Below are 12,523 nucleotides of genomic sequence, written 5' to 3'. Positions count from 1 at the left end.
CCCCAAGGCATGGAAATATCAACTCGATCATGAGGCAAAAAGAAAGGCGTTTCTATGAAATCTCATCATTGTGCAAAGTTTTAAAAAAAATTCTACCTTGATATAGGCTATGTCAGCTTTGCTCTAAATCCATGTCTATTTTGTCTCTCGCTCTCGTGTTTTGTGGTGTATGGAGTGTTTGAGCATTTTCAAAGTGGAAATAGGGAGTGCAAAGTAGATATCGGGTTTATAGTAAAGTGGATGCCTACCAGGAATTGTGCAAGGCTATGTGTTTTGTTGGAGATTGAGTTGTGTATTTGTGGGTGAAGGTGCTCTAAAAGGTCATAGACTGAAGCCATTATGGTATGGTTTGCGACAAGATGTATATAGCTGGTGTTGGTTGGGTACGGGCAGAGGCAATAGTTGTTTCCAGATTGTGTGTCGAGATGTGTGATTAATAGGGTATAGGGGTGCTGTGAAATCACTAGGCTATAGAGAGGCATTCACTGAGTGTGCTGGTGGTTTTCTCGTTTCCCCCTTTCCATCTTGGGGAAGTTGAAAAACCACCAGCACAGATAGCCTCTCTATAGCTCACAGTGATCTCACAACACCCCTATCCTCTAGTAAACACACACCTTGACTCACAATCTAGCAACGACTACCCAACCAACCCGAGGTATATTCACCCAATCATAAAGCATGCAATCAATCATCTCGACCTTTGACCCCTCAAAGTACTATATATTCACATTTAAGTAATGCTGCAGACACCCCAAGATCATTAGCAGACTCAAGCTTGATCCCAACTTTTTACCCTCAAGGCATTTACACAGCCATATAGGGAGTCCCCACACACTTCAAACATCCAAGCCTTACACCCTTTGCATTCCACTTCATCACCCAAAACCACTTGGATACATAACACACACATAGACGGATATGAGAGCGAGAGAGAAAATGGTATTTATTAAACAATGAGCATGGGGAGCTTAAAGCTAGCTTGATGAAACTATATATATATATATATATATTCATTGCGCCTTTAAAAAATCCTCCCTTGGTGCTCCTTCACATGCCTGCTTTGAATCTTTTGAATCCCCTTGTGTAGATGTCCAGCTCGAGTGCAATCCACATAAAACTTGAGCAAAGACAAGGCCATCCATCTACAATAGACGGTTTCTCCATGGTATAGCCTTTCCTAATAGACCCAAATTCGAAGCGGTATGAAACACCAAAAAGTACGACACTTCGAGCCTTCTAAACTCGCCCAATCGATAGTGCTAAAATTTTCCCTGACCTTCTAACAACCACAATTAGCATACACATTTTGGCAATGCTTGCCATATCTAGCATCAAACAGCTGGCCAATCATTGTACCACCCAATTGGTATCTTCCATGTACTTGCTTCAGATTTCTCCATGGTCGACAATGTTTGGCTGCACCAACGTTTCAAGCCTTTGTTATAGTGTCCAAGTGGTGGATCTTTGATGCACCTACTTCCCAATTAGTCTAAATGGTTAGGTGGTGGATCTAGGATCTACTCATCCCACAAACATTGTGTAAAATTACAAGTGTTATGATGGACAAGTGTTGAATGCACCTAACTTTAAGACATGGTGAGAGTGGCAAAGTGGTGGATCTACGGTCTACACCGACCTACCAATACTTGATTAGAATTGCCAAGTGATGGAGCTATGGTCTATCTTTCCTATCAACATTATTTAAAATCGATAGATTGTGGACATAGGGGAAAACAACCATTGCATCCACCGTGCAAAAGTTGGTTAGAATGGTCATGTGGTGGATCTAAATTGCAACCACCTTCAAGCCTTGGTTAGAATGGCCAGGTGGTGGAATATGTTCTACGTATTGCACACACGTTGTTCAAAATAAGAAGTTGATGTATCTAGAAGACACCAGCCATTGCATCCACCTTGAAAAATCTAGTTAGAATGGCCAAGTGGTGGATCTTGGATGCACTCACTTTGAAAAATAGAAGGTTGGTGGCTATAGGAGACACCAACCATTTCATACAACTTGGTAAATCTATTTAGAATGGCCAAGTGGTGGATCTTGAATGCACTCACCTTGAAAATTAAAAAGTTGGTGGATGTAGGAGAAACTTATCATTTTGTTGACATTGAAAAATCTGGTTACAATGGCCAAGTGATGAATCTTGGATACAGTCACTTTGAAAACTAGAAAGTTGCTAGATGTAGGAGAAACCAATAATTGCATCCTCCTTGAAACATATGTCTAGAATGGCCAAGTGGTGGATCTTGAATGCACCCACCTTCAAGAATTGGCTATAATGGAGAAGGATCTAAGGTCTACCTTTCTTACACACTTTGCTGAAATTTGTAAATTGGAGGATTTACAAGAGACGAACCATTGCATCCACCTTTCAAAAATTGGCTTGAATGGCCAACTCTTGGATCTTGTATGCGTTCACCCTCTAGGAGTTGGTTTGAATGGCCCACTGGGGAATCTAAGGTCTACCTATTTCACACACTTTATTTGAGATTGCAAAGTGGTGGATTTATGAGACACCACCGATTGGATCCACATTTCAACCCTTTTTTATTGTGTCCAAATGGTGGATCTGTGATGCACCTACTTCCCAATTCTTAGTCTAAATGACCAAGTGTTGAATGCACCTAGCTTTAGGACATGGTTAGAATGGCCATGTGGTGCATCCCATAAACATTGTGTAAAACTAGAAGTGTTATGATGACCAAGTGTTGAATGCACCTAACTTTAGGACATGTTAGAATGTCCATGTGGTGCATCTACGGTCTACACCCACCTACCAATACTTGGTTAGAATGGCCAAATGGTGGGTCTATGGTCTATGTTTCCTATAGACACTGTTAAAAATTGATAGATGGTGGACGTAGGGGAAACCAACACTTTGCATCCATCTTACAAAATTTGGTGAGAATGGCCAAGTGGTGGATCTAAATTGCATCCATGTTCAAGCCTTGGTTAGAAATTAACTTATAATGGCCAGATGCTGGATCTAAGATCTACGTATCGTACACACGTTGTTTAAAATAACAAGTTACTGGATGTAGAAGACACCAACCATAGCATCCACCTTGAAATATCTGGTTATAATGGACAAGTATTGAATCTTGGATGCACTCACTTTGAAAAATAAAAGTTGGTGGATGTAGGAGACACCAACCATTGTATCCACCCTGAAAATCAGATTAGAATGGCGAAGTGGTGGATTTTGGATGCAACCACCTTCAGGAATTGGCTAGAATGGCTAAGGATCTAAGGTCTACATTTCTTTTACACTTTGTTGATAGTTGTAAATTGGAGAATTTACAAGACAACAACCATTGCACCCACCTTCCAAAATTTGGCTTGAATGGTCAACTATTCGATCTTGGATGCATTCACCCTCTAGGAGTTGGTTAGAGTGGCCCAATGGAGAATTTAAGGTCTACCTATTTCACACACTTTAGTTGAGATTGTGAAGTGGTTGATATAGGAAACACCAACAATTGGATCCACGTTTTAAGCCTTTGTTATAGTGGCCAAGTGGTGGATCTTTGATGCACCTACTTCCCAATTCTTATTCTAAATGGCCAAGTGGTGGATCTAGGATCTACTCATCCCACAAACATTGTGTAAAATTACAAGTGTTATTATGGCCAAGTGTTGTATGCACCTAACTTTAAGACATGGTTAGAATGGCCAAGTGGTGGATCTACGGTCTACACCCACCTACCAATACTTGTTTAGAATGGCTAATGGTGGATCTATGGTCTTTCTTTCATATAAACAGTATTTCAAATTGATAGATGGTGGACGTAGGGGAAACCAACCATTGCATCAACCTTGCAAAAGTTGGTTAGAATGGCTAAGTGGTGGATCTAAATTGCAGCCACCTTCAAGCCTTCGTTAGAATGGATAGGTGGTGGATCTATGTTTTACGTATCGCACACACGTTGTTTAAAATAAGAAGTTGGTGGATGTAGAAGACACCAACTATTGCATCCACCTTGGAAAACCTGGTTATAATGGCCCGGTGGTAGATCTTGGATGCACTCACTTTGAAAAATACAAGGTTGGTGGATGTAGGAGAAACCAACGATTGCATCCACCTTCAAAAATTTGGTAAGAATGGCCATGTGGTGGATCTTGGATGAACCCACCTTCAAGAATAGGCTAGAATGGCTAAGGATCTAGGCTCTACCTTTCTTACACACTTTGTTGAAAGTTATAAATTGCAGGATTTAGAAGTCACCAACCATTGCACCCACCTTGCAAAACTTGGCTTGAATGGCCAGTTGTGCATTCACCCTCTAGGAGTTGGTTAGAATGGCCCAGTGGGCAATCTAAGGTCTACCTATTTCACACATTTTACTTGAGATTCCAAAGTGGTGGATCTAGGAGACACCAACAATTGGATTCACATTTCAAGCCTTTTTTTTAACGGCAAGTGGTGGATCTTTGATGCACCGACTACCCAATTCTTATTCTAAATGGCCAAGTGGTGGATCTAGGATCTACTCATCCCACAAATATTGTGTAAAATAACAAGTGTTATGATGGCCAAGTGTTGAATGCACATAACTTAAATACATTGTTAGAATGGCCAAGTGGTTCATCTACGGTCTACACCCACCTACCAATACTTGGTTAGAATTGCCAGGTGATGGATCTATGGTCTACTATTTAAAATTGATAGATGGTGGACATAAGGGAAACCAACCATTGCATCCACCTCGCAAAAGTTGGTTAGAATGGCTATGTAGTGGAACTAAATTGCACCCACCTTTAAGCCTTGGTTAGAGTGGCAAGGTGGTAGATGTTAGTTCTACGTATCACATACACATTGCACCCACCTTTAAGCCTTGGTTAGAATGGCAAGGTGGTAGATGCTAGTTCTACGTAATCGCATACGGATGAAAGCATGAATAGGTGGAAAGCTATATATGTGATATAATTAAATAGCATAGAATGACATTGGGGGTGTGGTCACTGGTGCCATATTTCAAACGTCCAAATTTATATTCTAAAAAATGTTTTACTAAAAAATTCAGCCTTCACACACCCACTTTGTTTCATGAGTAGTTGGAAGTTTCAAACACCGTGCCCCCCGATCCCCCCGCCTCTCTCTCTCTCTCTCTCTCTCTCGCATGCTCAAGGTCTACTGTGCTTAGAGCTTCTACTGTGCAAGCTTGGCTGCTTCAAGGACGATGGCAGTAACCTCCCTCTTCTCTTCGAGGTATGTCTCTCCCATTGAACATGTACACTCTCTACTTCTTGAGCACGCGCGCCCCACCTGGGATCATTTAGCTACATTAAGCTGCATTTGGAGCTGCATGAGTGCCACACCTTGCTCATTTGCAACAAGAGGCGAGCTCCCAAGGTAATTTGCTAGTCCACAAGCTGCATGAAATCTTGGGGCAAATCCCATAGCACATCAGCTTGAATGCCCTGCTTACAAGAGCAGGCCCATGAAGTTCTTGTTTCTTTTTAGCAGGGATGATAAGCGAGGGCACACCACGTCTCATGAGTTCATTGGATGATGTGCAGGTATATTACTTAAGACTGCATCATGGCACCTTCCTCAAAGCATCCGATTCAAGCAAGCAGCAGTCTAGTTTGGAACATTGAACCACCTCTGCATACGAAGTTTTGTCTTCTTGCTGAGGAATTTCATATGGAGCGTGGATTGCCATTGGAGGGAGTTGATCCGTGTAGCTTGACAAGAAACAATGACATCTCTGAGGAGGAATGGGAAGCTGTCTTTATATGCCCAAAGCCTCTTTCGGGTAGCCAGAAGAAAGTGAAGGCATACCATGCTCGGTCGGAGTTCTTACAAAATCTTGTGTGGAGACACTGGGATGTCTACTAGGAGGGTCCCTTCATGTATGAAGTAGGGACTCAATTTGCAAAGGCCTTTTGCATTGGAAAACTGCAGTGAATCTGGCAAACATCAAATTTCTTGGGCTATCTTTGTAGAGGGGGCAATGCGAGCCTCAGAAGAAAGATACAACTTGCAAAACAAGATCAAGAGGTGGGAAGAGTAGATGAGTGGTAGAGGGAGAGGTTCCAAAACCACTGCTACCTCTACCAGATCATCATTGAAAACAGAAGGTACGTCTGTACCATTGTCAAGCGTGCCTACAAGAGGACAATTGGCAGAGGAGGATAGCAGGGCACTTGCAGAAATGAAGAATATTGCAGAGGGCATATTGCAAGACTATAAGTCAAGACTTGAGGGTGCAAAGAAGCAGGTAGAGGATCAAGTCAGAGAATTGCATAGGGCTGAGGGTGCTCAAAGCTCAAACACTTTGGCCATAAAGTTGCAAACGGAGATTGATTGCGTGCAAGACCCTGTAGCTCAACAACACGTGATTGATTTGATTGGACAGTTCTCGAGTACTACTAGAGAGAACGTTGCTGACCTAGAAGCCAATGTGGCCAAGCAAAGGTGCATACCCTCCTACATGTGCTTCACTTTGTTTTGGAGTATGTGGTTCACTTCCATGTGGTTATGTGGTTAGAGTGTTATGGATTGTATGGTTATGTACTGTATGAGCATATTCTATTTTTGCTATGTGCTATATAGCACAAAATATGTGCTATATGGCCACAACATAGTCATCATCTTCATGGAGTGGGTGGTTATATGCTATGTGCTATGTGCTATATGGTCACAACATAGCCATCATCTTCATGGAGTGGGTGGTTATATGCTATGTGTGGTTATGTGCTATGTGCTTTATAGTTCAATCTAGGTGCAGCGTGTTCACAATAGTACCCTCATCTATTTGGAATGTGTGTGATTCTATGCTATGTGCTTTGTGTGGTTATGTTCTATGTGATACATAGCACAATGGACATGTGTAATATGTGCTATATAGCATACCTGTATGCTATATGCTCACAGTGAAGCCTTGAAGTGTGTGTTAAATATTGATATGTGCTACATAGCACAATATTTTTATGTGATATGTGCTAAATAGCACATTTTGTGTGTTATATGTTCACAATATATCCCTAGAGTGTGTGGAATAGTGAATTGTGCTATATAGCACAATCTCTATTTTTGCTATGTGCTACATAGCACATCTCTAATTGTGATATGTGCTACATAGCACAATATTTGTGCTATATGCTATGTGCTATGTCTCATATAGCCCACTGCATATCATACACCCAACAAGCTTGCGCTATATAGCATATAGAGAAAATGTTTGGGCTATATCTGGTATTTTAAAAAGTCTCTCTACTATGATCTACAGTGCATACTCTATGTAGCACTTATAGCACATTATACTTGGACTGTGCTATGTGCTATATAGCATAGTGCATATCATATACCACATCAAGCTTGTGTTTATAGCATATAGAGTAAGTGCTTGTCTTATATGTGGTATTCCAAATAAGGGATAAGATTCACGCTGCATATTCTTTTCAGCAATTTTCTTTTGTTGGGTTATTGAGACTTAAATTAGATGTGTTGTCTTCTTTGTTTCACAGGCACTACTTGCAGAAGTAGAGACCAACATAGCACAGGAATCAGAGAACTTTAAATTGTGTTACCATGGAGAGGACTTCACATAACGTGGGAGCCAGTTTGATGAAGCCTTTTCCTCCTGTGGATTTTAAGCAGAGCATTAGCGAGGTGGCACTTAATGGGTTCTACCATTGTGTAGGATGTGGATTCCCGTTCGATGCCAGAAGCTTGGATGTATTCTCCCTGCCTTGCACCCATGTGTACCATATGCTATGCTTCGCGCATGTATGTAGGGACTATGGCTATTGTGTTGCACTAGATTGCAACATGTCTGTTCCCCCTAGAGCTAAGCATATGATTGGTGTGAAGGTGAAGAGTGAGATGAAAGAATTAAGTGCAGGTAGTCACTGTGTCAATTATTTACTACTACTATTGCAGGCCCACTTTCCATTGGTAGTTTAAATTCTTGCATTTAATGAAATCATTTGCAGGTACAGACATTGCAGCAGAGACCTGTATACAAGAATCATTGAGGAAAAAAATAGAGAGAGTCTCTACGCAGGCCACTGGTAGGTACCAAAATCAGTATTTATGTCTGTATTTTGGGATACTCCAAGTGAGACTTTGTAAATAGCTTGCTTTGTAGAACAATCATTGCATGCTTGCTCCAACAAGACGATGCATTCCACAAGGAAGAATGGCTTGATTACCCCAAGGATGCAGCCAGCCCTTGAAGCGGAGTCTACCCGCGGGATGCAGCCAGGCCTTGAAGCGGAGTCTGCCGTAGGGGATGCAGTACGTGGAGTAGTTGAAGACATCTTGATGGCAAAGTCTTCTGCAATCACCTAGGCAACAACTAACTCCAAGAAGGCTGTTGCGTTCTCCATTGAGTGCCAAAGCATCACCAAGTGTGGACACTAGAGATGATGCATCAGATGAGGCAGTTGCAGATGTGGTGAAAGCAACACCCCCTCCAACGGGGAAGAAGCCAACACCAAAGCGCAAGAAATCGACTCCCAAGAACTTAGGTGGAAGTCCCACAATGGATATACCTCTTGATTCATTTAGGAAGAGAAAGAAACCAAATGCAAAGCAATGAGTGTGTTTTTTTTGTAACTTCATGCAATTAGAAGATGTCTTTAGAAGGCATGTGCAATCCATTGCACCCCTATTGTATCCATGCTCATTGATGAATCAAGTGTTGGAATTTGTTAGTGACATGTCTCTTAATTCTTTGCATCGAGTAGTTGCAAACTATTTGTTTTATTTTCTGTACATGTTTAGTAATATGTTTCTACTTTCTCTTGTCGTAGATAATCAAGAAGCTGAAAAAAGAGGAACTTTCATGAGACGCACTCTCTCTTCAGGGTTTTTAGATGAGGAGTCTGTAGGTTCACTCGCTCAGTCTTATCCTGTGAAGAATCCAAGAAGGGGTGCTACAGCTTCCAGGGGGGTTACAGGCAAAAAAAAAGTGTCTTTTGATACAGTTGAGGGGTTTGTAGGTTCACTAGCTCAATCTTATCCTATGAAGAATCCAAGAGGGGGTGCTACAGCTTCCAAGGGGGTTACAGGAAAAAAAAAAGAGTCTTTTGATACAGTTGATCCCTGCCAACCTACTAGTACTGCTGAATTCGTTCCAAATGTGCCTAATGCAGTTGATGTGCAGGTTGTGCATGATGATGTGCATACAGATGTTGACCGTGCTAAACTTGAAAAGGGAACATTACCCACCCCCACCACAATTGAATCTGGCACAGATGCCATTGATGATGCTATGGTAGTTGATGCCTGCACAGATGCCATTGATGATGCTACGCTAGTTGAGGCCTGCACAAATGACATTGTGGATGCTATGGAAGTTGATGCTCGCACAGATTCTGTTGTTGATGGAAATGTTAATGATGGTGGAACAGAAAGTGTTGTTCATGCTGTCATAGATGCCCTTCTTGATGCAGTTGTGGCTATGGGTACAGATGCCACTGTTGAATCTGGCACAGATGTCATTGATGATGCTACCACAGTTGATGCCTGCACAGATGCCATTGCTGATGCTACGGTAGTTGATGCCTGCACAAATGACATTGTGGATGCGATGGAAGTTGATGCTAGCACAGATGCTGCTGCTGATGGCAATGTTAATGATGGTGGAACAGAAAGTATTGTTCATGCTGTCATGGATGCCCTTCTTGATGCAGTTGTGCCTACGGGTACAGATGCCACTGTTCAGGATACCAGAGGCATGGGTGAGGAGGTCCTCATTGAAAGAGAAGCTGGAACACATGAGGCAGTGGGTGCTAGTGATGTCACAGCTCAAGCCCAGGTGGTCTGTCCAAGTGATGCAGCTGATGACATTGTTGATGCAGAGGAGGCAAAGGCTACAGATGCCGTTGTTGAAGATATGGGAGGCTTGGGTGAGGAGGACCTCACTAAGAGAGTACCTCGAATAGGCTCAGCAGTGGGTAGCGGTGATGTCGCGACTTCTGTCGACATAGCTAAGGCATACAACAGAGCAGTTCAATCGGGAGAGGCAATGGGAGAAGTTCTCGTGGCTGCTACGGACATGAAAGAAGCAAATACACATAATACAACTAAGGCATGTTTAGAGAAAAACAATGAGGCAGGGAAAGGCGCAAAGGTGCCCAATGACAGAGCAGCTCAATCGGGAGAGGCAATGGGAGAACATTTCATGGTTGCTGTGGACACGAAAGAGGCAATTGCACATGATAAAACTCAGTCTTGTACAGATCCCACTGTTGGGAATACCAAAGGTAAAAGTCTAGAGGTCCCTATGGGTCGAGCGGCTGCTACAAATACAGATGAGGCAGGTACAAAGAATGTTGTTAAAGAGGCCAAAAATGGACATGAATTTGAGAGGCAAGAGAGGCCGTGTCTTGTGGTAATGCCAGTACATATTGTTGCACTGCCTCCTGCGTCTTTTGAGGACAAGAAGAGAAGGGACAATTTATGCATCATACTGGATGTGAATGGGCTTCTCATAAGGAGGTATAAGGTCTCCTTCTACAAAAGAATAGCAAGAAGCAGTATTCCTGATTGGGCAAGATTAAGGTATGAGGTAGTCACTGCGCCAAATGCTACAAAAAAGATGCAATTTGAATATGTGGTCAGGCCCAATGCATCAATCTTTTTGCATGCACTGCTGCAAAGAGCACAAGTTGCACTATGGAGCTGCATGACCCAAGACAATCTAGCACTTTCTTTGAGTGTGTTGAGCTTATATGTGAAGCTACTCAATATATGGCTTCTCTATATATGGCACCCAGGTCCCCTCTATATATACATCATCTCATGTGTGTATTCTACACACTTTGGGGTTCTACTTCTATGCTCTCTCCTTCTCTCTCAACATGGTATCAGAGCAGTACGTTTTTGTTTTCGATTTTTCTCCTGATCAAAATCGATTTTGCAGAAACTACTCGTTTGAGGAACCGGAATCGATGTGGTCTACAACTTTGCAGAAGGAAGTTTCTTCAAATTCTGCACCGATTTTGAGTTATCGTTCACGGACTGCGTACATACCTGAAAAACAGCTTTCGCGTTTTGTTTTTTGATTTTTCTGCTAATTGGAAATGATTTTGCAGAAACTACTAGCGAGACAGACCGGAATCGATGTGGTCTACAACTTTGCAGAAGGAAGTGTTTTCAAATTTTGTACCGATTTTGAGTTATCGTTCGCGAACTGCGTACATACCTGAAAAGCAACTTCCGCTTTTTGTTTTTGATTTTTTTGCTAATTGAAAACGATTTTGCAGAAACTACCCATGAGAGACCGGAATCGATGTGGTCTACAACTTTGCAGAAGGAAGTGTTTTCAAATTCTGCACCGATTTTGAGTTATCGTTCGCGGACTGCGTACATACATAAAAAGCAATTTCCGTTTTTTGTTTTTTATTTTTCTTCTTATTGAAAACGATTTTGCAGAAACTATCCGCGTGAGAGACCGGAATCGATGTGTTCTACAACTTTGCATAAGAAACTACCCGCTATGGGAGACTGGAATCGATGTGGTCTATAACTTTGCAGAAGAAAGTTTCTCTAAATTCTGCACCGATTTTGGGTTATCTTTTCGGACTGCGAATATGTTTGAAAATCAAAATTTTACTTTTTGATTTTGATTTTTCTCATAATTGAAAACTTCTCAATTATATTTTTCTTCATCAATCATATATTTGTTACTGACGTAGCTTTGCTGCAGAAGCCAGTTACACATCGTTCCGATTCAGTCGAGCCGTTGATGATCGTCCAAATTCTATCGAGCTACTGTTGGTACATGATCTTTTGTTATATGATATACTCATTCATTGATTCTCGTATAATTATTCTTTTAGAGATATAGTTTACGTCGTTTTATTGATAATTTCTCATTGATACCATAGTGATTTTGATGGTACCATGATGATGTTTTGTTAATACTTTGGTCATGGTGATTTTCGTTGATACCATGATGATATGTCATTGATACCATGGTTATTCTCGGTGGTGCCATGATGATATTTCATTGATACCATGGTTATTCTCGATGATGCCATGATGATGTTTCGTTGATACCATGGTTATTCTCGGTGATGCCATGATGTTGTTTCGTTGATTCCATGGTGATTTTGGTTGATACCATGATGATGTTTTGTTGATACCATGGTTATTCTCGGTGATACCATGATGTTGTTTCGTTGATACCATGGTTATTCTCGGTGATATCATGATGTTGTTTCGTTGATACCATGGTTATTCTCGGTGATGCCATGATGTTGTTTCGTTGATACAATGATTATTCTCGGTGATATCATGATGCTTTTCGTTGATACCATGATCATTTATTCATTTTTATTGATATAATGATGATATTTTGTTAATACTTTGATGGTATTCATTGATCACTACATTGATAAATGTTGTTTTATGTGGTATATACACATATCATTTGTATCACGTAATCACACATTTTTTACTTTTACGTTTATACTTTATGTACCATATGTTGTCGTGCGTATATATGTCGTCAAAAGAGTGGCATCGCGAACCATCTCTTATGGCATTGTGAA

The sequence above is a fragment of the Adiantum capillus-veneris genome, chromosome 5 (assembly GCF_014529385.1).
Source record: "Adiantum capillus-veneris isolate H3 chromosome 5, ASM1452938v2, whole genome shotgun sequence".
Classification (NCBI taxonomy): domain Eukaryota; kingdom Viridiplantae; phylum Streptophyta; class Polypodiopsida; order Polypodiales; family Pteridaceae; genus Adiantum; species Adiantum capillus-veneris.
The sequence above is the reverse complement of the archived record's forward strand: the minus strand, read 5'-3'. Positions refer to the sequence as shown.